This window comes from Carcharhinus amblyrhynchos, chromosome 5 (genome assembly GCF_965287045.1).
Source record: "Carcharhinus amblyrhynchos chromosome 5, sCarAmb.v2.hapA, whole genome shotgun sequence".
NCBI lineage: Eukaryota > Metazoa > Chordata > Chondrichthyes > Carcharhiniformes > Carcharhinidae > Carcharhinus > Carcharhinus amblyrhynchos.
In genome coordinates this window covers 120,753,778-120,775,719 of record NC_137328.1, presented here as the reverse complement: position 1 = coordinate 120,775,719, position 21,942 = coordinate 120,753,778, and the positions used below count along the sequence as shown (strand labels likewise).

Genomic DNA, 21,942 nt, shown 5'->3' with positions numbered 1-21,942 from the left:
CTAGACAAAAGGAATGTGGTCGGCGTTCGAGGTGATTCAATCTCCCATTGCGACTGTCTACAAACCAGAACACCTGTTGTGATTTACAGGTCCTTAAACTACTCCTTTGTACAAGAATCTTTGCGTGCTCTCATTCTTATTACCATCTTTGAATCTGTAATCTCTTTATCACCTGCAGGCGAAAGGGAAAGGGATTAGTCAGTGAAACAGGTGGTGTGGGGGAATGCACAACAGCATGATTATTTTAAATGCTGTTGCTGGCTTGTGTTTTGTTTTTTGCGGCCTTTTAAAGTTTATTTATTAGTCACAAGAGTTGCATTAACACTGCAATGAAGTGACTGTGGAGTTCCCCTGGTCGCCACACTCCGGCGCCTGTTCAGTTCAATGCACCCTAACCAGCACGTCTTTCGGACTGCGGGAGGAAACCGGAGCACCCGGAGGAAACCCACGCAGACACAGGGAGAATGTGCAAACTCCACGCAGACAGTGACCCGAGCCGGGAATCGAACCCGTGTCCCTGGCGCTGTGAGGCAACAGTTTGCAAATCATTCTGCTTCTCTAAAGAACTACCCCCCCCACCCGCCCCGTCACCGATTTGAAATAAAAAGAATAAAGCCCTCACTTCTCTCCTCCGCTGCCGTGGAAGAGATTGGGTTTACATAGAATCCATTCGGCCCATCAAGCCTGCACCGACAACAATCCCACCCAGGTTCTATTCCCGTAACCCCTCATATTTACCCTGCCAATCCCCCCGACACCAGAGTTAATTTTTATATGGCCAATCAACCTAAACCCGCACATCTTTGGACTGAGCGACTTTTGCTCTTTTTAAATAAAATTAATTGAAAGGCAGCTGGATCTTCTGTCAGTTGCTATTCAGCGCTGCATAAAGGGAGACAGTTCTGGAGATCACGGAGCCAAGGGGAGAGCAAAATACGACGGGTGCTGGAACCTGAAACAAAAGCAGAAACTGTTGGCTTTGTTGCCCGGCAGCGACTGTGGAGAGAGAAACCAAGTGAACGTTTTGAGTCAAGTACGACTCCTTCAGAGTTAAAGGGAGGGAGAAATGTGACAGATGTTATCCCATATGTGAGGGGATGTGGCAGGGTAGAAGATCAGTGATTGGCGAGAGCTCGGAGAGATTGTAATGAAGCTGAGTAGGTCGCGAGAGAGAGAAGGTGCTAACAGCAGCATGGAGAGCTTTAGAAAGCGCTGATAGCCGGGATAAAGGCGAGATATCAGGATGTGCGAAAGGCAGAACAAGGTTCAGTGCTCAGTGAAAACAAAACTAAAGAACAAGTGACAGATAGCCCAGTGGGGGAGGGGGAAGTTTGCATTCAGACCCAAAAAAAAAGTGTTTTGGATATTGAAACAAAAAGTTCAAGATGCAGGAGAAAGGTCACAGTCTGAAGGTTGTTGAGGTGTAGTGTTGAGTTCCGAGGGCGGTAATGTGCATTATCGGAGAATGAGGTGCTGTTCCTCCAGTTCGCCTTGGGCTCCACTGCACCTTTCCAGCGGGCCAAGGACGGACATGTGGGCGCGAGGGCACGATGTTGAGTTAAAATGGCAAGCACCAGCAAGGCTGGGGTCAGGTTTGTGGCTGAGCGATGACGTTCCGCAAAGCGGTCACCCAGTCTGGAAGGAGCAGCATTCACTGCCTATCCCTATTGAAGGGTCATCCACATTGCTGTGTCTCTGGAGTCACCTATAGGCTAGACCAGGGAAGGATAGCAGATTAGGTGGGGCAGTCCAGAATTGGGGGGGGGGGGGTGGGGGGGGCCATAGTGTGAGAATAAGGGGTAAATCTTTTAGGACAGAGGTGAAGAGAAATTTCTTCACCCAGAGAGTGGTGAATCCGTGGAATTCGCTCCCACAGAATGTAATTGAGGCCAAAGCTTTAGTGACTGGAGGCCAGTGTCCAGTGGCATACCACAGGGATCCGTGCTGGGCCCCCTATTATTCATCATTTATATAAATGACATTGATGACTATGTGCAGGGTAGGATTAGTACGGATGCCACAAAGATTGGAACGGGTGGTTAACGGTGAGGCGGAGTGTTTGGGCTACGAGAAGATATAGACGGAATGGTCAGATGGGCAGATAAGTGGCAGATGGAATTTAGTGTGAGGTGATACATTTTGGAGGGAGTAATTTGACAAGAAAGTGTTCAATGTAGGACATTAGGAAGTTCTGAGAAACAAAGGAAGCTTGATGTGTTTGTCCACAGATCTCCAAAGGCAGAAGGGCATGTTAGTAGGCTGGTGAAACAGGTATATGGGACTCTTGCCTTTATCAATCGAGGCATTGATTACAAAAACAGGGAATTCATGTTGGAGTTGTATAGAACTCTGGTGAGGCCACAGCTAGAGTACTGTGGGCAGTTCTGGTCACCACATTATAGGAAGAATGTGATTGTACTGGAGGGGATGCAGAGGAGGTTCACCAGGATGCTGCCTGGGATGGAACATTTAAGTTATGAAGAGAGATTGGGTAGGCTTGGGTTGTTTTCTCTGGAGCAGACAAGACTGAGGAACCAACCTGATCGAGGTGTACAAGATTATAAGGGAGATGGACAGAGTGGATAAGGAGCAGCTGTTCCCCTTAATTGAAGGGTCAGTCATGAGGGGACATAGGTTCAAGGTGAGAGGCAGGAGGTTTAGGGGGGATTTGAGAAAAAACTTTTTTACCCAGAGGGCGGTGAGGGTCTGGAATGCGCTGCCTGGGAGGGTGGTGGAGGCGGGATGCCTCACATCCTTTACAAAGTACCTGGATGAGCACTTGGCCCATCAGAACATTCAGAGCAATGGGCCAAGTGCTGGTAAATGGGATTAGATGGGAGTTCAAGTGTTTCTAATGTGCAGCCTTGATGGGCCGAAAGGCCTCTTCTGTGCTGTATGATTCTGTGATTCAAGGGAAACAGTGTCTGATTTCAAGAAGAAACTAGATATAACTCTTGGGATTCAAAGGGTCAAGGGATATGGGGGGTAGGGAGAATCTGGATATTGAATCTGATGATCAGCCATGATCAAAATGAATGGTGGAGCAGGCTCGAAGGGCCAAATGGCCTACTCCTGCTTCTAGTTTCTATGTTTCCTTCCCTACGTGGCATTAGTGAACCAGATGGTATTTAATAACAATTTAATTCCAGATTTTTACTGAATTCAAATTTCATCATCTGCCATCTGAATTCGAACCCAGCTCCTCAGATCTTGTCTTGGGCCCCCGAATTACTAATCCAGTGAAATACCAGCACACGGTGGCACAGTGGTTGGCACCGCTGACTCACAGCTCCAGGGACCTGGGTTCGATCCCCGGATTGGATCGCTGTCTGTGCGGAGCCTGCAGGTTCTCCCCGTGTCTGCGCGGGTTTCCTCCGGGTGCTCGGGTTTCTCCCCACAATCCGAAAGATGTACTGGTCAGGGTGCGTTGGCCGTGCTAAATTCTCCCTCAGTGTACCCGAACAGGTGCTGGAACGTAGGGATTTTCACAGTAACCTCGTTGCAGTGTTAATGTGAGCCTACTTGTGACACTAATAAATAGACTTTAAAACAATAAAACCTCGCCATGTCAGTCCTCCAGCAGTGACCGTACGCACTGGCAGCACCCTGAACCTGTGCTCTCGCTAACCCGGGTCTAACTTCTGACACTGTAGGCAGGTAGACCAAGAACACACTATCTATATCAGACAGAAGAAAACTCTCTCAGTCAATCCTCTCTAGTTTAGGGTTGAGTTTGAAAATGCTCTCGGGGAACTAGTAAATTCACCCCCATCCATAAAAAGATGCAGAATAATGACGTGAAATACTGGCACCAGTTTCTAGTCTCACCCATTAGATTCCTTGGTGGCACAGTGGTTAACACTGCTGCCTCACAGCACCAGGGACCAGGGTTCGATTCCCAGCTTGGATCGCTGTCTGTGCGGAGCCTGCAGGTTCTCCCCGTGTCTGCGTGGGTTTCCTCCTGGTGCTCCGGTTTCCTCCCACAGTCCAAAGGTGCACAGGTTAGGTGCTAAATTCTCCCTCAGTGTACCCCAAACAGGTGCCAAGGTGTGGCGGCTAGGGGATTTTTCACAATAACTTCATTACGGCGTGAATGTAAGCCAGCTTGCGACTAATAAAGAAAGTTTAAACTCTAGACTAACAGCATCGCTCTGTGCTGCACTTTGTTAATCCATTACCTAATCACCTCCTTCTCCCTGCACCCTAAGTGCAATAGGAGTCCACCGCACTCCTTTTAATTACTTCCCAGGTCTTTTGAAGGAACCGCCCAGATTAAGTTGCCTTTGGTGACTGTTCAGCCCTCGTTATTGTAAGGAAAATGTGCGTATTGTTAATATTCAGGAGGGTGCGGCTGACGGTGGAGCACACTACAGACTTCTGTCAAATGAACAGGGGCAGGTACAAGCCTGGAGATCTTTAAAAACTGGAACTTGCAGCATGTAAGTTGTCGACTGAATTTGCCCTGAGCTGCTGAGACTGCACAACGTGCAGTCAGTACTCAGACACGTTTTACTTCAAACGTAAAAGCATAAAACGAAGGGTCAGCCAGACTCGAAACGTTGGCCCTGTTCTCTCCCCGCAGACGCTGTCAGACCGGCTGGGATTTTCCAGCCTCTCCCTGTTTTTGTTTTGGTTTCAAAATTGCTTCATTGGCTGCGGGAATCCCGAAACACGGAGACGGATATAAATTTGCCGTTCCTGTTTGACTAAATTCCACAGGTGGTTCTGTGAGGGAAAAGAGCTGGAAAACTCGCCAGACGTCCAGATATTCCAGGATGGCGACCTCTACACGTTAGCCATTGCCGAAGCTTTCGAGGACGACACCGGTCGCTATACCTGCACCGCGACCAACCGCTTTGGGTTGGACTCCACATCTGCCGAGGTCTACGTTGAAGGTAAGTGCACGACGTTCGCTCAACTCTCGGCTGCTGGATTGTGGTCTAGAGCCTGCTGGAAGCTCGCTCAAGTGGGGGTGGGTGCTTGACCTGGCCCACCCCTTTAAGACCACCACTCACGCCCTCCCCTCTGCTCCAATTGTCCGAAGGTGGCCGTTCTCCTTTGTTGATTGGTTTATTTTGGTGGATTACGGGATTTTTGGATCATAGAATCCCTACAGTGCAGAAGGAGGCCATTCAGCCCGTTGAATCTGCACCATCAACAATCCCACCCAGGCCCTATCCCCGTAACCCCACATATTTACCCTGCTAATCCCCCTAACCCAGGACACTGAGGGGCAATTTCCCATGGCCAATGCACCCAACCGGCACATCTTTGGACTGTGGGAGAAATCCACGCAGGCACGGGGAGAATGTGCAAGCTCCACACAGACAGTGACCCAAGCCGGGAATTGAACCCGGGCCCCTGGCACTGTGAGGCAGCAGTGCTAACCACTGTGCCACTGTGTCACCCCTTTGCTCTTTGCAAATCCCTGGTTCCTGGAAAGATTGGGAATGCTGACAGGATAGCGAGGCGGAAGATGCAACAGAACCAGCAACATTTATATAAGAACATAAGAAATAGGAGCAGGAGTAGGCCATCTAGCCCTTCGAGCCTGCCCCGCCATTCAAGAAGATCACGGCTGATCTGAAGTGGATCAGTTCCACTTTCCCGCTTTCTCCCCATAACCCTTAATTCCCTTATTGATCAGAAACCTATCTACCCGTGACTTAAACATATTCAGCGAGGCAGCCTCCACCACTTCAATGGGCAGAGAATTCCAGAGCTTCATCACCCTTTGAGTGAAGAAGTTCCTCCTCAACTCTGATCTAAACTGCGCCCCCTCCCCCTCTTTATTTTGAGGCTGTGCCCTCTAGTTCTGGTTTCCTTTCTAAGCGGGAAGAATCTCTCTACCTCTACCCTATCCATCCCCTTCATTATCTTATATGTCTCTATAAGATCACCCCTCAGCCTTCTAAACTCTAACAAGTACAGACCCAGTCTATTCAATCTCTTCTCATAAGCTAACCCCCTCATCTCCGGTATCAGCCTGGTGAGCCTTCTCTGCACTCCCTCCAAGGCCAATATATCCTTTCGCAAATAAGGGGACCAAAACTGCACACAGTACTCCAGTTGCGGCCTCACCAGTGCCCTGTACAGTTGCAGCAAGACCTCCCTGCTTTTATATTCTATCCCCCTCGCCAGGGAGGGATAAAGGCCAGCATCCCATTCGCCTTCTTGATCACCTGCTGCACCTGCAGACTGGGTTTGTAAAGGCATTTTAACATTGTCAAAATTGTTAGAATGTTTGACAATGAGCCACAGAAGGAGATATTAGAACCAATGGTCACAAACTGGGTCAAAGGGGCAGGTGCGGTTTGGAGAAGTAGCATTGTGCAATATGGCTTGCCACAATCATGTGACCTCCCATGCCATCCTTGGCATGCCACTGGACAGAGTGAGTGAGCAGGACCGGAGCGGCACAGTGGTTAGCACTGCTGCCTCACAGCGCCAGGGACCTGGGTTTGATTCCTGGCTTGGGTCAATGTCTGTGCAGAGTTTGTACATTCTCCCTGTGTCATGGCTTTAAATTAAGGGGTGGTAGTTATAGGACGGATGTCAAGGGTAGGTTCTTTACCCAGAGGGTGGTGAGGGATTGGAATGCCCTGCCTGCTGCGGTTGTAAATGCGCCTAGTTTGGGGGCGTTTAAGAGATCCGTGGATAGGTTTATGGACGAAAAGGGATTGGTTTAGGTTAGTGGGTCATTGTTTTTTAACTGGTCGGCGCAACATCGTGGGCCGAAGGGCCTGTTCTGCGCTGTAATGTTCTATGATCTATGTGTCTGCGTGGGCTTACTCCGGGTACACCAGGGCCTGGTTGGGATTGTTGTTCATGCAGGCTTGATGGGCTGAATGGCCTCCTTCTGCAATTCAATGATTCTATTTGTATGATCTCCAACCTCCAGGGATCATCCCTGGTGGGGGGAGGGGGGGATGATGTGCCTTACCCCACTGATCCAATACTCTTGATTGAAGTTGCAAATTTTGGATTGTTCTGACTGCCTTAGCAATAGTTACCCAGGTAAAGGTAGAAGATTTAAAACTACTCCTAACTCCTGGATGACTGGAGTACTGACCCACCCCAATCCTCCATGGGACACTTCTGACTCCCCTCCTCCTTTGGCTGCACACCCACCCCCTGACAACACCCCTCAATTACCCTACCAATCACCCCTCGACTGCCCTTCCGACCCTCCCGACAATGACCCACCCCCAATTACCCTCGCCACCCTCACACTGACCACCTGACACACCCCGACCACAAAAACTCACTCATGCTGAGTGATCACATCAACCACCCAACCCCCCCCAACGACCGAACACCCAAACCCTCCACTGAACGCAGGACTCCCCACCTTCTGACCATCCTTCCCCCCTCCCACCCCCACACTGACCACCCGACCCTCCCAGTGACCACCTGACCCTCCCCACCGCCCATTGACCAGCCAACTCCCCTTCTGACTTCCAAATTTCCTCCCACTGACCGCCTGCCCCCCCTCACTGACTGCCAGATCACCCACCCCACTAAGCACCCAACTCCCCCGTCAACTGCCAAACTCACCCCTCCCCCGGCCCACTAGGGTGTAGACAAAGATCAACTTAATGCGAGGTAGGTCCATTCAAAAGTCTGACAGCAGCAGGGAAGAAGCTGTTCTTGAGTCGATTGGTACTTTTGTATCTTTTTCCAATGGAAGAAGGTGGAAGAGAGAATGTCCAGGGGGTGTGGGGCTCTTAATTATGCTGGCTGCTTAGCCGAGGCAGCGGGAAGTGTAGACCTTTTGGCTCAGATCAAATGTAGTTTTAGCATCCTGCACTTGGTTGAAGTCATGAGGTTTCACTATTTGTAGTAATTTTTTCAAGTGGCATCTCGGCCTTTTAGCTAAGATGCAAATGAGACCAAGCCTTGGAGGAGGAGCTACTCCTACTCCAATCAGCTTGGATCATGTAGATCAAGACCAAGATAAGAAGTGGTGATCCTGTCTTGTCAGCTTGGATCGGGAATGTCTCACTTGCTGAGACTTTGAACTGGACTTTGATTGGATTGAATTGGATATAAACAAAGAATAGAAGGTGGAAGAGAGAATGTCCGAGATGCGTGGGGTCCTTAATGATGCTGGCTGCTTTGCCGAGGCAGCAGGAAGTGTAGACAGAGTCGATGGATGGGACATTGGTTTAGATGATGGATTGGGCTACATTCATAACCCTTTGTAATTCTGTGCATGTGAGCTTGATAGTGGTGGACATGATGTGTGTCTGGGAAATACTGTTTTCGTATTACATGGCTCTCGAATGACTGCTGATATCATAGAGTAAGAAGTCTCACAACACCAGGTTAAAGTCCAAAAGGTTTATTTGATAGTAAATGCCACTAGCTTTTGGAGCGCTGCTCCTCTGTCAGGTGAGTGGAGAGTTACTGGTGTTGTGAGACTTTTTACTGTGTTTACCCCAGTCCAACGCCAGCATCTCCACATCATGGATGCCACAGAGAACATAGAACATAGAACAGTGCAGGCCCTTCAGCCCTCAATGTTGTGCAGAGCTATGTCCAATCCCAAGATCAAGCTATCCCATTCCCTATAATTCTGGAGTGCTCCATATGCCTATCCAATAACTGTTTGAAACTTCCTAAAGTGTCGGACTCCACTATCACAGCAGGCAGTCCATTCCACACCCCAACCACTCTCTGAGAGAAGAATCTACCTCGGACATCCCTCCTGTATCTCCCACCATGAACCTTATAGTTATGCCCCCTAGAAACAATTACATCCACCCGAGGAAATAGTCACTGAACATCCACTCTATCAATCCCTCTCATCATCTTATAAACTTCTATTAAGTCACCTCTCATCTTCTTCCGCTCTAAAGAGAAAAGCCCCAGCTCCCTCAACCTTTCCTCATAAGACCTACCCTCCAAACCAGGCAGCATCCTGGTAAATCTCCTCTACACTCTCTCCAATACTTCCACATCCTTCTTATCGTGAGGTGACCAAATGTGGTCTCACCAATGTCCGGTATAGTTGCAGCATAACCCCACAGCTCTTAAACTCAAACCCCCTGTTAATAAACACTAACACACTATAGGCCTTCTTCATGGCTCTATCCACTTGAGTGGCAACCTTCAGAGATCTGTGGATATGAACCCCAAGATCTCTCTGTTCCTCCACATTCCTCAGAACCCTACTGTTGACCCTGTAATCTGCATTCAAGTTTGTCCTACCAAAATGAATCACCTCGCACTCATCAGGGTTAAACTCCATCTGCTATTTTTCAGCCCAGCTCTGCATCTGATCAATGTCTCTTTGCAGCCAACAACAGCCCTCCACCTCATCCACTACTCCACCAGTCTTGGTGTCATCAGCAAATTTACTAACTCACCCTTCAGCCCCCTCTTCCAAGACATTGATAAAAATCACAAATAGCAGAGGATCCAGCACTGATCCCTGTGATACACCGCTGGTAACTGGCCTCCAGTCTGAAAATTTTCCCTCCCCCATCGCCCTCTGTCTTCTATGAGACAGCCAGTTACTTATCCAATCGGCCAAATTTCCTTCTATTCCACACCTCCTTACTTTCTTCGTGAGCCTACCATGGGCAACTTTACGAAACGCCTTACTAAAATCCATGTATACAACATCAACTGCTCTACCTTCAACTATACAATTAGTTACCTCCTCAAAGAATTCAATCAAATTTGTGAGGCAAGACTTACCTTTGATGAATCCGTGCTGACTATCCCGGATTAAGCTGCATCTTTCCAAATGTCCCTTAGGACCTTTTCCATTAACTTGCCGACCACTGGCTTATAACTACCAGGGTTATTCCTATTTCCTTTCTTGAACAAAGGAACAACATTTGCCACTCTCCAGTCCTCTGGCACAATCCCTGTGGACAGTGAGGACCCAAAGATTAAAGCCAACGGCTCTACAATCTCATCTCTTGCCTCCCAAAGATTCCTAGGATATATCCCATCAGGCCCAAGGGACTTATCGATCCTCAGGTTTTTCAAAATTGCTAATATATCTTCCCTCAGAACATCTATCTCCTCCATCCTATCAGTCTGTATCTCACTCTCATCCTCAAAAACATGGCCCTTCTCCTTAGTGAATACTGAAGAAAAGTATTCATTCAACTCCTCACCTATCTCTTCTGGCTCCATGCACAAGTTCCCACTACTATCCTTGACAGGCCCTAACCTCACCCTGGTCGTTCTTTAATTTCTCATGTAAGAGTAAAAAGCCTTGGGGTTTTCCTTTATCCGACCCACCAAGGACTTCTCATGCCCCCTCCTAGCACTCCTAAGCCCTTTCTTTAGATCATTCCTTGCTATCTTGTAACCCTCAAGCAACCCAACTGAACCTTGTCTTCTCATCCTTACATATGCTTCCTTTTTCCTCTTGACAAGGCAAGTATCCGCGGGACAAACGCATTAAAGCATTCAGCACAATGTTGTGTTCTGCTGCTAATGTAGAGCAATGTTTATTCTGCCCCATCACTTTGAATCCACAAAGCCTAAATCAGCACATTCTGTGAGTATTAAGAGATTAAGTGCTTAGATTACGCAGTTCCTACACTTTCCCAAACTCTCCTTTCACTTCTCTAAGATTCTCCTTAAAACTGCCCACTTTGACAAAGCTTTGGATCATCTGCCCTGATAGGAGGCGATAGCCTAGTGATATCATCGCTAGAATTATTCATCCAGAAACTCAGCTAATGTTCTGGGGACCCGGGTTCGAATCCCGCCACGGCAGATGGTGGAATTTAAATTTAGGTTAAAAAAAATCTGTAATTAAGAATCTACTGACGACTATGAAACCATTGTTGATTGTTGTAAAAACCCATCTGGTTCACTAATGTCCTTCAGGGAAGGAAATCTGCCGTCCTTACCCGGTCTGGCCTACATGTGACTCCAGAGATCCCAACTGCCCTCCAAGAGCAACGAAGGATGGGCAATAAATGTTGCCCAACCAGCGATGTTCATGTCCCATAAATGAATAAAAAAACCCTCATTTCTCCTGATCTGGTTCAGTGAGGAATTGTACTTGACAAACCACCTGCAGAGTGTCTTTTACCTTGCTACAGGTGCTATATTAATGCAACTGGTTGATGTTGATGGGATTGGCTCATTCACCATCAGATTCTGGCTCAGAAAACGACAAAAGGAGTTGATGAACTTTTCCTTCCTGCCTGACAGAAGGCACAGAATGTAACAGTCATTCACGCCGGGGGGATTTTCCCATCCTGCTGCAGTGAGCAGAGATCTGACCAGGTCCCAAATTCTCCAACTTCCCTCCAACCTGAGTGTGGCGTGAATGGCCAGTAAGATCGCACACAGGGACTCTTCTTCCTAGAAAAGATTTATTAGACAAAGGTACGCTCTCTGCTCACCAATTTACACATTAACCCTTCCACTACCCTATAAACACTGGAGACTGGTAGGCACGCTGGTTAGCACTACTGCCTCACAGCGCCAGGGACCCAGGTTCGATTCCCGGCTTGGGACACTCTCTGTACGGAGTTTGCACATTCTCCCCGTGTCTGCGGTTTCCTCCCACAGTCCAAAGATGTGCAGGTTAGGTGGATTGGCCATGTAAAATTGCCCCGTAGTGTCAGGGGGATTAGCAGGGTACATACATGGGGTTATAGAGATAGCTAGCACCTGCGTGGGACTGTTGTCAATGCAGGCTCCATGGGCCAAATGAACTCGTTCTGCACTATCGGGACTCTATATTAGCCAGGAGAAGGGGAGGGAGAGCCTTTTTTGAAACCCTGATTCGGGATGTGGGCATCGCTGGCTGGACCAGCATTTATTGCCCACCCCTCCCAGTTGCCCTTGAGAAGGTGGCGGTGAGCTGCCTTCTTGAACCACTGCCATTCCTGGGGCGTAGGTACACCCATAGCGCTGTTAGGGAGGGAATTCCAGGATTTTGACCCAGTGACAGCGAAGGAACAGCAATATATTTCCAAGTCAGGATGGTGAATGGCTTGGTGGGGGACTTGCAGGTGGTGGTGTTCCTGTGTATCTGCTGGCTTGTCCTTCCAGATGGTATTGTCAAAGGAGTTGTGGCAAGTCGCTGTAGCTTATATAATGCACGTTCTGCTGCCATGGTAGATATTGACCCTCTAGTAGGAACTCTGCATTTGTAGGCAATAAAATAAAACAAAACTTACTCCAACTTATAAATCAAAGAAACTATTTAATAAAAAAACTTCATTACTCCAACACGCGAGGCCACACCCTGGGCCATTCCAAACACTCCAATAGCTTCTCATTTATGCTAAGTCAGCTGGTCAGCTGACCACCACATCATTTTGTATTCGTTACACAGTTACTGGATCAGCTGACCCTTATGGCTTGTTATCATTGGTCACACCACAACAGGTCTGTCATTCTCATAGGTTACATTCTAACAGTGGAGGGAGCGCTGGGGTGCTAATCGAACGGGATGCTTTCCCTTGGAGGGAGCTGAAATCCTAGAGTGTTACTGGAGTTGTATTCATCCAAAATTCTACAACATGCTCAACTCTAGATGATGATGTGAAGATGCCGGTGTTGGACTGGGGTGGGCACAGTAAGAAGTCTCACAACACCAGGTTAAAGTCCAACAGGTTTATTTGGTAGCACGGGCTTTCGGAGCGCTGCTCCTTCATCAGCTGAGTGAGATTGTACAGGCTCACCTGATGAAGGAGCAGTGCTCCGAAAGCTCGCGCTACCAAATAAACCTATTGGACCTTAACCCAGTGTCGTGAGACTACTTACTGCAACTCTGGATGGTGGAAGGGAACTGGGGAGTCAGGATGTGAGCTACTGACTAACGTATATCACAGGGAAGGGGAATGATGAAAGGGGATGGGGTACAGAGTTTGATTTGATTTAGTATTGCCACATGTATTAGTATATAGTGAAAAGTATTTTCCCTTGTGCCCTGTTATAGTATAGAGGTAAATAAAACGTGCATTTGTGAGAGAGAAATGCCAGTGAGGCATTACAAGCTGAAAATGGGTTGGGGGGATTGATTTGATTTGATTTGATTTGATTTATTATTGTCACACGTATTAGTATACAGTGAAAAGTATTGTTTCTTGAGCGCTATCCAGGCAAAGCATGCCATTCATAGAGAAGGAAAGGAGAGACTGTAGAATGTAGTGTTACAGTCATAGCTAGGGTGTAGAGAAAGATCAGCTTAATGCGAGGTAGGTCCATTCAAAAGTCTGACAGCAGCAGGGAAGAAGTTGTTCTTGAGTCGGTTGGTTCATGACCTCAGACTTTTGTATCTTTTTCCCGACGGAAGAAGGTGGAAGAGAGAATGTCCGGGGTGCACGGGGAGAGCTAGGCTGGAAGCAATTGAGTGCAGTCCTTGGAGTAGTTGCTTCTTGGTTGAAGGACCCTTATTTTTTTAAAGTTAATAATCCTGAACCCTCAAATATCTGGACTGGAATCATATGGAATCCTAATAATGTGGAAATGTTTGAATAGTGCTTTACAAGATGTTTATTTACTCATTGTGATGGAGATGTAAGGGTCACGCTGTCAGGTCTGTCAGCGCATGCTCCCTTCCTACATGAGACAGGTAGCATGCCTATTGTCATTATGGTGACCATACTTCCAACTCACAACTCTGTGCTCTGTCAGTACAGGTCCACAGATACTTAAAAGTGGCAGCACAGGTGGAAAAGGTGGTGAAGAAAACATCTTGCCGTCACTGGTCGGGGCATCAAGTATAAAAGTTGGCAAATTATGTTACTTTTGTATAAAACGTTGGTTCGGCCACATTTGGAATACTGTACATTTGGAATAGGGCATTGGTGAGGCCGCAGCTGGAGTACTGTGTGCTGTTTTGGGTGCCGCACCTGCGCAAGGATATTTTGGCCTTGGAGGGAGTGCAGAGGAGGTTTACTAGGCTGATACTGGAGTTGAGGGGGTTGAACTATGAGGAGAGGCTGAATAAACTAGGCTTGTACTCGTTAGAGTTTAGAAGAATGAGGGGAGATCTCATTGAGACGTATAAGATGATGAATGGGATGGATAGGATAGAGGTGGAGAGACTCTTCCCGCTCAAAAAAGACAGTAGGACTAGGGGGCACAGCCTCAAGATAAAGGGGGGGCGGTTTAGAATGGAGTTGAGGAGGAACTTCTTCACTCAAAGGGTGGTGAATCTCTGGAATTCTCTGCCCGTTGAAGTGGTGGAGGCTGCCTCGCTAAATATTTTTAAGAAGCGGGTTGATGGGTTTTTGATAAGAGAGGGGATTAAGGGTTATGGGGAGAGGGCGGGAAAGTGGAACTGAGCCACGACAGATCAGCCATGATCTTATTGAATGGCGGGGCAGGCTCGAAGGGCCAGATGGCCTACTCCTGCTCCTATTTCTTATGTTCTTATGTTCTTATGTGTCCAATTCTGGTCACCGCACTACCAGAAAGACATGGAGGCTTTGGAGAGAGTACGGAAAACTTTTACCAGGATGTTGCCTGGAATGGAGGGTATTAGCTATGAAGAGAGATTGAATAAACTGGGATTGTTCTCCCTGGGAAGACAGAGGTTGAGGGGTGACCTGATAGAAGTTTATAAAACTATGAGGGGCACAGATAAGGTGAACAGTTGGAAGCTTTTTCCCAGGATGGAAATGACAATTACAAGGAGGCACAAGTTCAAGGTAAGGGGGGGGTAAGATTCAGTGGAGATGTGCAGGGAAAATTTGCCCAGTGAGGCGGTAGAGGCAGACACATTAGCGACATTTTACACTTACTGGATAGAAAGGGGCATTTTTCCGTGGACTGCTGGGGGCTTAGGGGTGATCATATAGAGATCTATAAGATAATAAGGGGCATGGATAAGCTAGATAGAGAACATCTTTTCCCAAAGGGGAGTTTGAAACTAGAGGGCACAGGTTTAATGTGAGAGGGGAGATATATAAAAGGATCCAGAGAAGCAATTTTTTCACATAGCGAGTGGCGAGTGTCTGAAACAAGCTGCCAGAGGTAGTAGTAGAGGCAGGTACAATTTTGTCTTTTAAAAATCATTTAGGCAGTTAGATGAGTAAGATGGGTACAGAGGGCAAACGCGGGCAATTGGGGCTAGCTTAGTGGTAAAAATTGGGTAGCATGGACAAGTTGGGCCAAAGGAGCTATTTCCATGCTGTAAACTCAATGATACATGAACAAGCAGGGAATAGAGGGATACAGGTCTGGATGGGACAACGTGATCGGTGGGCTGAAGGGCCTGTTCCCGTGCTGTACTGTTCTTTGTTCTTTGCCCTGGATACAGTTTATGCAGAGAGGAAGTTTCCACTAGTAAGAAAAACTAGAACCAGAGGACCCAACCTCAGACTCAAGGGACAATCCTTTAAAACAGAGATGAGGAGGAATTTCTTCAGCCAGAGAGTGGTGAATCTGTGTAACACTTTGCCTCAGAAGGCTGTGGAGGCCAGGTCATCGAGTGTCTTTAAGACAGAGATAGATAGGTTCTTGATTAATAAGGAGATCAGGGGCAATGGGGAAAAGGCAGGAGAATGGGGATGGGAAAAATATCAGCCATGATTGAATGGCGGAGCAGACTCGATGGGCCGGGTGGCCTAATTTTGTTCCTAGGTCAGCATCTTTACACTATTTTGGAGACCCATCTCCCCTTGGCAGACCCCCAGGTGTCTGCAGACCCCAGTTTGGGAACCCCCGATCTGCGTAGTTTTCATCACTGGCGTGTAAAACGATCCTCCTTTCCCCTCCCCCACAGCCCTTACTTTCGATCTTTACAAAGGGTGGCCTCAGTCTCCCGTCATCTCCCTTTAATATGTATTAAAGGATCCTCTGCAGACATTGTATTTACACAGCCATCGAGCACCATTAGTCATCATGTCACCCTCAACTATGCAGACAGGTCTGCAGTGAATCAACTAGCATTTGTGTTGTGCAACCCCCTGAACTCTCAACGTGATTCCCACAATCTTGGATTTATCTCAGGTCCTTGCTTGATATGTTTGACAGATTGAATTACAGTGTCGTAGTGACAAGCCCCTCGCTCCTCCTCACGCTAAGATGTGGTTCCACAGCTTCTGGCATTGCCTCCGGTGCCTGTTGCTACTGATCAAAGGCTGGCTGTATGAGGTGGGAAGGAATGCAATATCATCAAGCTTTCTACATTTCTCTTTACTGGCTTCCCTCAACAACTTGCATGTGTGTAACACCTTTAATGTCGCATCGAATCCTTAACAGCGCAGAAGGAGGCCATTCAGCCCATCACGCCTGCACCAGCTCTCAGAGAATTTTGCCCTGTCCCACCACCCCCTGCCCTACTCCCATAACCCCACACATTTACCATGGCCAATCCACCCAGTCCAAACATCACTGGACACTAAGGGGCAAATTTAGCATGGCCAATCCAGCTAAGCTGCGCACCTTTGGACTGTGGGAGGAAACTGGATCACCCGGAGGAAACCCATGCCGACACGGGGAGAATGTGCAGACTCTGCACAGACAGTGAGCCAAGTGCTAACCACTGTGCGACCGTGTAGTAGAACATCCCAGCGTACTTTTCAGGGTGTTAAGTCGTGTGAAGATATTTTGGGACAGATGGCCAACTGTTTTCTGTGTTTATGTACAAATGCAGTGACAGACAGAGGCCATTCAGCCCTTCAGACCTGTACTGCTCCATCTCCATTACACCATGGTGAATGCTACGGTCTCTCCCTCTCACTGACTGTCTCCCAGTCCATGATGATCTCTCCCTTTCATGCTTGGCTCTAAGAGGGGTAGAACCATACAGCCCTACAGTGCAGAAAGAGGCCCTTCGGCCCATCGAGTCTGCACCGACCACAATCCCACCCAGGCCCTACACCCATATCCCTACGCATCCTTAAGGGGCAATTTCTTAGCATGGCCAATCAACCTAACCCACACATCTTTGGACTTAGTGCTATCATCTTGCTAGCACTAAGAAACTGTGCTTATCATTGGTGTCCACCAATTCTGACTTTGTGTGTCTCCTTCTACTGATCATTAGTTCCTTACGCCGTGGGTTTGATGCTGTACCACTGCCTTTAGAATCATAGAATCTGACAGTGCAGAAGGAGGCCATTTGGCCCATCGAGTCTTCACCAACCCTAAACCCACCCAGGCCCTGTCCCCATAATCCCACGCATTATACGTCTTGGGACACTAAGGGGCAATTTAGCATGGCCAGTCCACCTAACTTTTGAGTGTGGGAGGAAACTGGACCACCTGGAGGAAACCCATGCAGACACAGGGAGAATGTGCAGACTCTGCACAGACAGTGACCCATGCCGGGAATCGAACCCGTGTCCCTGGCGCTGTGAGGCAGCAGTGCTAACCACTGTACGTCCATGTTGCCCCAGGACAGCTGCCCTTCTCCTGCGGTGTGGTGAAGTTTCCAAAATCTTTGTGTCTTTGCTCATCAAGATCCTCCACTTCTTGGTAATTGTCATCAAACCTCTCAGAGTGTTTCCTGATGGCGAGGTCAAGGACCTCTTTGTCAATGCTTGTTATGATGGACTTTGGCATTGACCAGGGCTCCAAGGAGCGCCTACCAGCTGGAGGCAAAGTCTTGGGGTCGGAGAACATGCACAGACCTCCCAAACAACCCACCTACCCGAGCCTTTGGGCCTCAGCTGCCTCACACGAGGCAGAGGCAATGGACTGACCAGCTGGAATGAATCAAGGGAGACTCGATGAGGCTTCAGAACTCAAAGAGTTTTATTGCCAAAGTAACAATTAACAGAATAATGATGTGACTTTACACTACCCCTCCCTAGCTCCATCTGCCAATCCTTCCCAACCCTGGATACGCGCCCTCACATTCCTCACACTCCGTAGGGTCCAGCCTGACCACGTGACCCTCAGAGAACATCCCCTTAAAGGGGCCACGCTATCCTATCAGTCATCTCAGAACCCGTTGAGTCAGGGTAGAAGAATCCTTGATTCTGAGAGGTAGCTAAGCTTTTTGCTTCAGTTTACCAAAAAAAACTAAAAAAAATCTAGTTTCTTTTAAGTTTAGAACATAGAAAAACTACAGCACAAACAGGCCCTTCGGCCCACAAGTTGCGCCGATCATATCCCAACCTACTAGGCTTACCTATCACCCTCAATCCTATTAAGTCCCATGTACTAATGTTTATTTACTAGTATCACAAGTCCATGTCCCATGGACATGGGATAAACTAATAAATAATGTTTATTTATTAGTATCACAAGTAGGCTTACATTAACACTACAATGAAGCTACTGTGAAAACCCCCTAGTCACCACACTCCGGCACCTGTTCGGGTACACTGAGGGAGAATTTAGCACAAGCCGATCCACCTAACCAGCATACCTTTCAGAATGTGAGAGGAAACCAGAGCACCCAGAGGAAACCCACGCAGACATGGGGAGAACATGCAGACTCCACACAGACAGTGCCCCAAGCCGGGAATCGAGCCCGGGTCCCCTGGCGCTGTGAGGCAGCAGTGCTAACCACCGCGCCAGCGTGCCACCCCATGGGGTTGCAGCCTCCTGAAATCAAACATGCGACTTGCCCTGCTTACACCATTGCCTGACAGCTGAACGCCTCAGATGCAGTGAAAGTTTTTGCTCCTGGGTGATGTAAGCAGCCCTACCAATGGTAATTCTATCTTTGTTGTACATTGGAATGGAAATTACTGGGAAAATAATGGCACCTTACTGACACACGCACTGTTACTGATGTGAAAATTGGCCAGCAAAGCCAGGGTGTGAATAGATAGTGATGAGTGACAGTAATGAAGAGAGTGATGAGTTACAAATACTCTGAATCTGCTTTCCATTTACACTGCCCCACCTTAGCTGTGCGCAAAGAAAATCTCACCCTTAGCTTCTCTGTTCTTTTTTTAAATGCCTGCTGTGTTTGCATGCTAAACTCACTGCAAACAGCTTAGTCTGCAATTTAACACCTTTCTTAATGCTCTACTAATCACAGAATCTCTACAGCGCAGGAAGAGGCCATTCAGCCCACTGAGTCTGCAGCAAGCACAATCCCTATTCCCATAACCCCTCCTATTTACCCTGCTAACCCCCCTAATATAGAGTTAACTTATCATGACCAATCAACTTAACCGGCATGTTTTTGGACGGTGGGAGGAAACCAGAGCACCCGAAGGAAACCCACGCAGACACGGGGAGAACGTGCACCCAGACAGTGATTCATGCCGGGAATTGAATTGGGTCTGTGGCACTGTGAGGTAGCAGCGCTGACCATTGTGCCGTCATGTTGCCCCCCCCCCTATACTCTGAGTGAAGAAGTTCTCCCTCATCGCCCCTAGTTCTGGACTTCTGGACATTCTTCCCACATTTAGTCTGTCCAGTCGGATCAGGATTTTATATGTTTCTATGAGATCCTCTCTTATTCTTCTAAAAAAAAAATTCAGTCGCTGAAAGTAAGTGCACAGATACAGCAGGCAGTAAAGAAGGCAAATGGTACGTTGGCCTTCATAGCGAGAGGGTTTGAGTATAGGGATAGGGATGTTTTGCTGCAATTGTATAGGACATTAGTGAGGCCATACCTGGAGTAGCGTGTGCAGTTTTGGTGTCCTTATCTGAGAAAGGACCTTAACTGATGAGCCAGGGCAGCAGCACAGCGGTTAGCATTGCTGCCTCACAGTGCCAGGGACCTGGGTTCGATTCCTGGCTTGGGTCACTGTCTGTGTGGAGTTTGCACATTCTCCCTGTGTCTGCGTGGGTTTCCTCCGGGTGCTCCAGTTTCCTCCCACGTTCTGAAAGGTGTGCTGGTTAGATGCATTGACCTGAACAGGTGCTGGAGTGACTCGGAGAATTTCACTAACTTCATTAATATAAGCCTTACTAATGAATAACCTTTACTTTAAACAGACACAATGAGGTAGGGACACTCTCACCTCTAACTGATTAGTTAAAGAGAGAAAAATGTCCACCCCCCCCCCCCCACCCCCACCCCCAGCATACCCACATCCCCCCTCCCTGTTGCGAAGTTGAAAGAAAATATAAACATTTCTGGCAAATAATGCATCAGCTGGTTTGAGCTTATCATCGCTTTCTGAAACAAAAGGTCACGAACACAAGTCTGTTCTCCAGAGATTCAGCACAGAAACCAGATCCTGAAGAGACCTCGACAGAGTCAACACTGAGAGGTTGCTCCCCCTGCCCGGGCAATCTAAAACACGGGCGCTCAGTCTCAGGAGAAAGGGGCCACTATTTAGGGCTGAGGTGAAGAGAAACTTTTTCATTCAAAGGGTTTGCGGATCTTCAGAATTCTCTACTCCAGAGGGTTGTGGATGCTTCATCATTGAATACGTTCAAGGTTGGGACAGGCAGAGTTTTGGTATCTTGGGGAATTTCCAGATTTAGGGAATGGGTGGGAAAATGGAGATTCAGCCAAAGGTCAATCATGATCAGACTGAAAGGCGTAGCAGATGCAACACGGCCCAGGGTCAACTCCTGCTCATCTTTCTCATGATTCTGAGCCAAGCTGACACTCCAGGGGAGTGCTGTGGGAATGCTGCACTGTTGGAGGTGCTGTCTTTAAAACAAGACCCTCTATGCCCTCTCAAGTGGATGAAAAAGTCACCTTGGCACCATGTCAAAGAAGAACAGGGGACTTCTCTCTGGTGACTTCTCCCTGGTGACCTGGTCAACGTTTATGCTTCAGATGGTGTCACAAAGAAAGCAATCATCTGGTCGTCATCTCATTGCTTTTCCTGGGATCTTGCTGAGCACAAATTGGCAACAATGAGCACATTTCAAGCAGTGGCTATTAACACAAGGTTTTTTTACCTTCTGCTGTGCATGTGATCATAAATCAATGAGGGAAGCATTGGCATTATGGTAATATCACTGGACTAGAGATCCAGAGAGCTAGTGTAATAATGATTATAGGGACCTGGGTTCATATCCCACAATGGCAGCTTGTGAAATTTGAATTCAATAAAAAAATCTGGAATTACAAATCTAACCATGAAACAATTGTCAACAGTTGCAAGAACCCATCTGGTTCACTAATGTCCTTTAGGGAAATCTGCCGTCCTTACCCAGCCTGGCCTACATGTGACTCTAGGACCACAGCAGTGCTGTTGACTCTTAAGTGCCCTCTGAACGAGGGCACTTAGGGATGGGCAATCAATGTTGACCTTGCTAGTAATACGCACATCCCACATCTGGGGCGGCATGGTAGCCCAGTGGTTAGCACTGCTGCTTCACATCTCTAGGGTCCTGGGTTCAATTCCTGGCTCGGGTCACTGTCTGTGTGGAGTTTGCACATTCTCCTTGTGTCTGCGTGGGTTTCTTCCGGGTGCTCCGGTTTCCTCCCACAGTCCAAAGATGTGCGGGTTAGGTTGATTGGCTATGCTAAGAAATTGCCCCTTAGTGTCCAGGGATGTGTAGGTTAGAGGGATTAGTGGGTATAATATGTAGGGATATGGGGTGAGGGCCTGGGTGGGATTGTGTTTGGTGCAGACTCGATGGGCCGAAGGGCCTCTTTCTGCCCTGTAGGGTTTCTATGATCTATGAATGAGTAACCGAAAGGGCAGGCCTGCAAACCATCATCTCTGTGATAATGAATCAGCAAACTGCAAAGACAATAATATCTCTCATTCCAAGTAAGAAGTCTCACAACACCGGGATAAAGTCCAACAGATTTATTTGGAATCATGAGCTGTCGGAGAGCACTGCTCCTTCAATAGGTGAGTGGGTTCACAGACACAGCACAAATAGGCAAAGACATAATAGCAAGATAAAGATTGGGATCGAGTCATTACAGGTAATCAAGTCTTTACAGGTACAGACAATTCATGTGGAGAGAGGGATAATCACAGGTTAAAGAGGTGTGAATTGACTCAAGACAGGGCACTTCTTTAACCTGTGATTATCCCTCTCTCCACTCACACTGTCTGTACCTGTAAAGACTTGATTACCTGGAAAGACTCACTCTGTACAGGTAATCAACCATTACCA

The 21,942-nt window shown here is 47.8% G+C and overlaps 1 protein-coding gene across 1 annotated transcript in view; it reads left to right on the top strand.

Moving 5' to 3' along the window:
* Nucleotides 1–21,942, top strand: part of palld (palladin, cytoskeletal associated protein) — a 291,644-nt gene that overhangs the window by 48,920 nt on the left and 220,782 nt on the right. Inside the window, exon 2 of the mRNA XM_080189490.1 lies at nt 4,720–4,895. The gene's annotated coding sequence lies outside the window, so the exon portion shown is untranslated. The remainder of the gene's footprint in view (nt 1–4,719; nt 4,896–21,942) is intronic.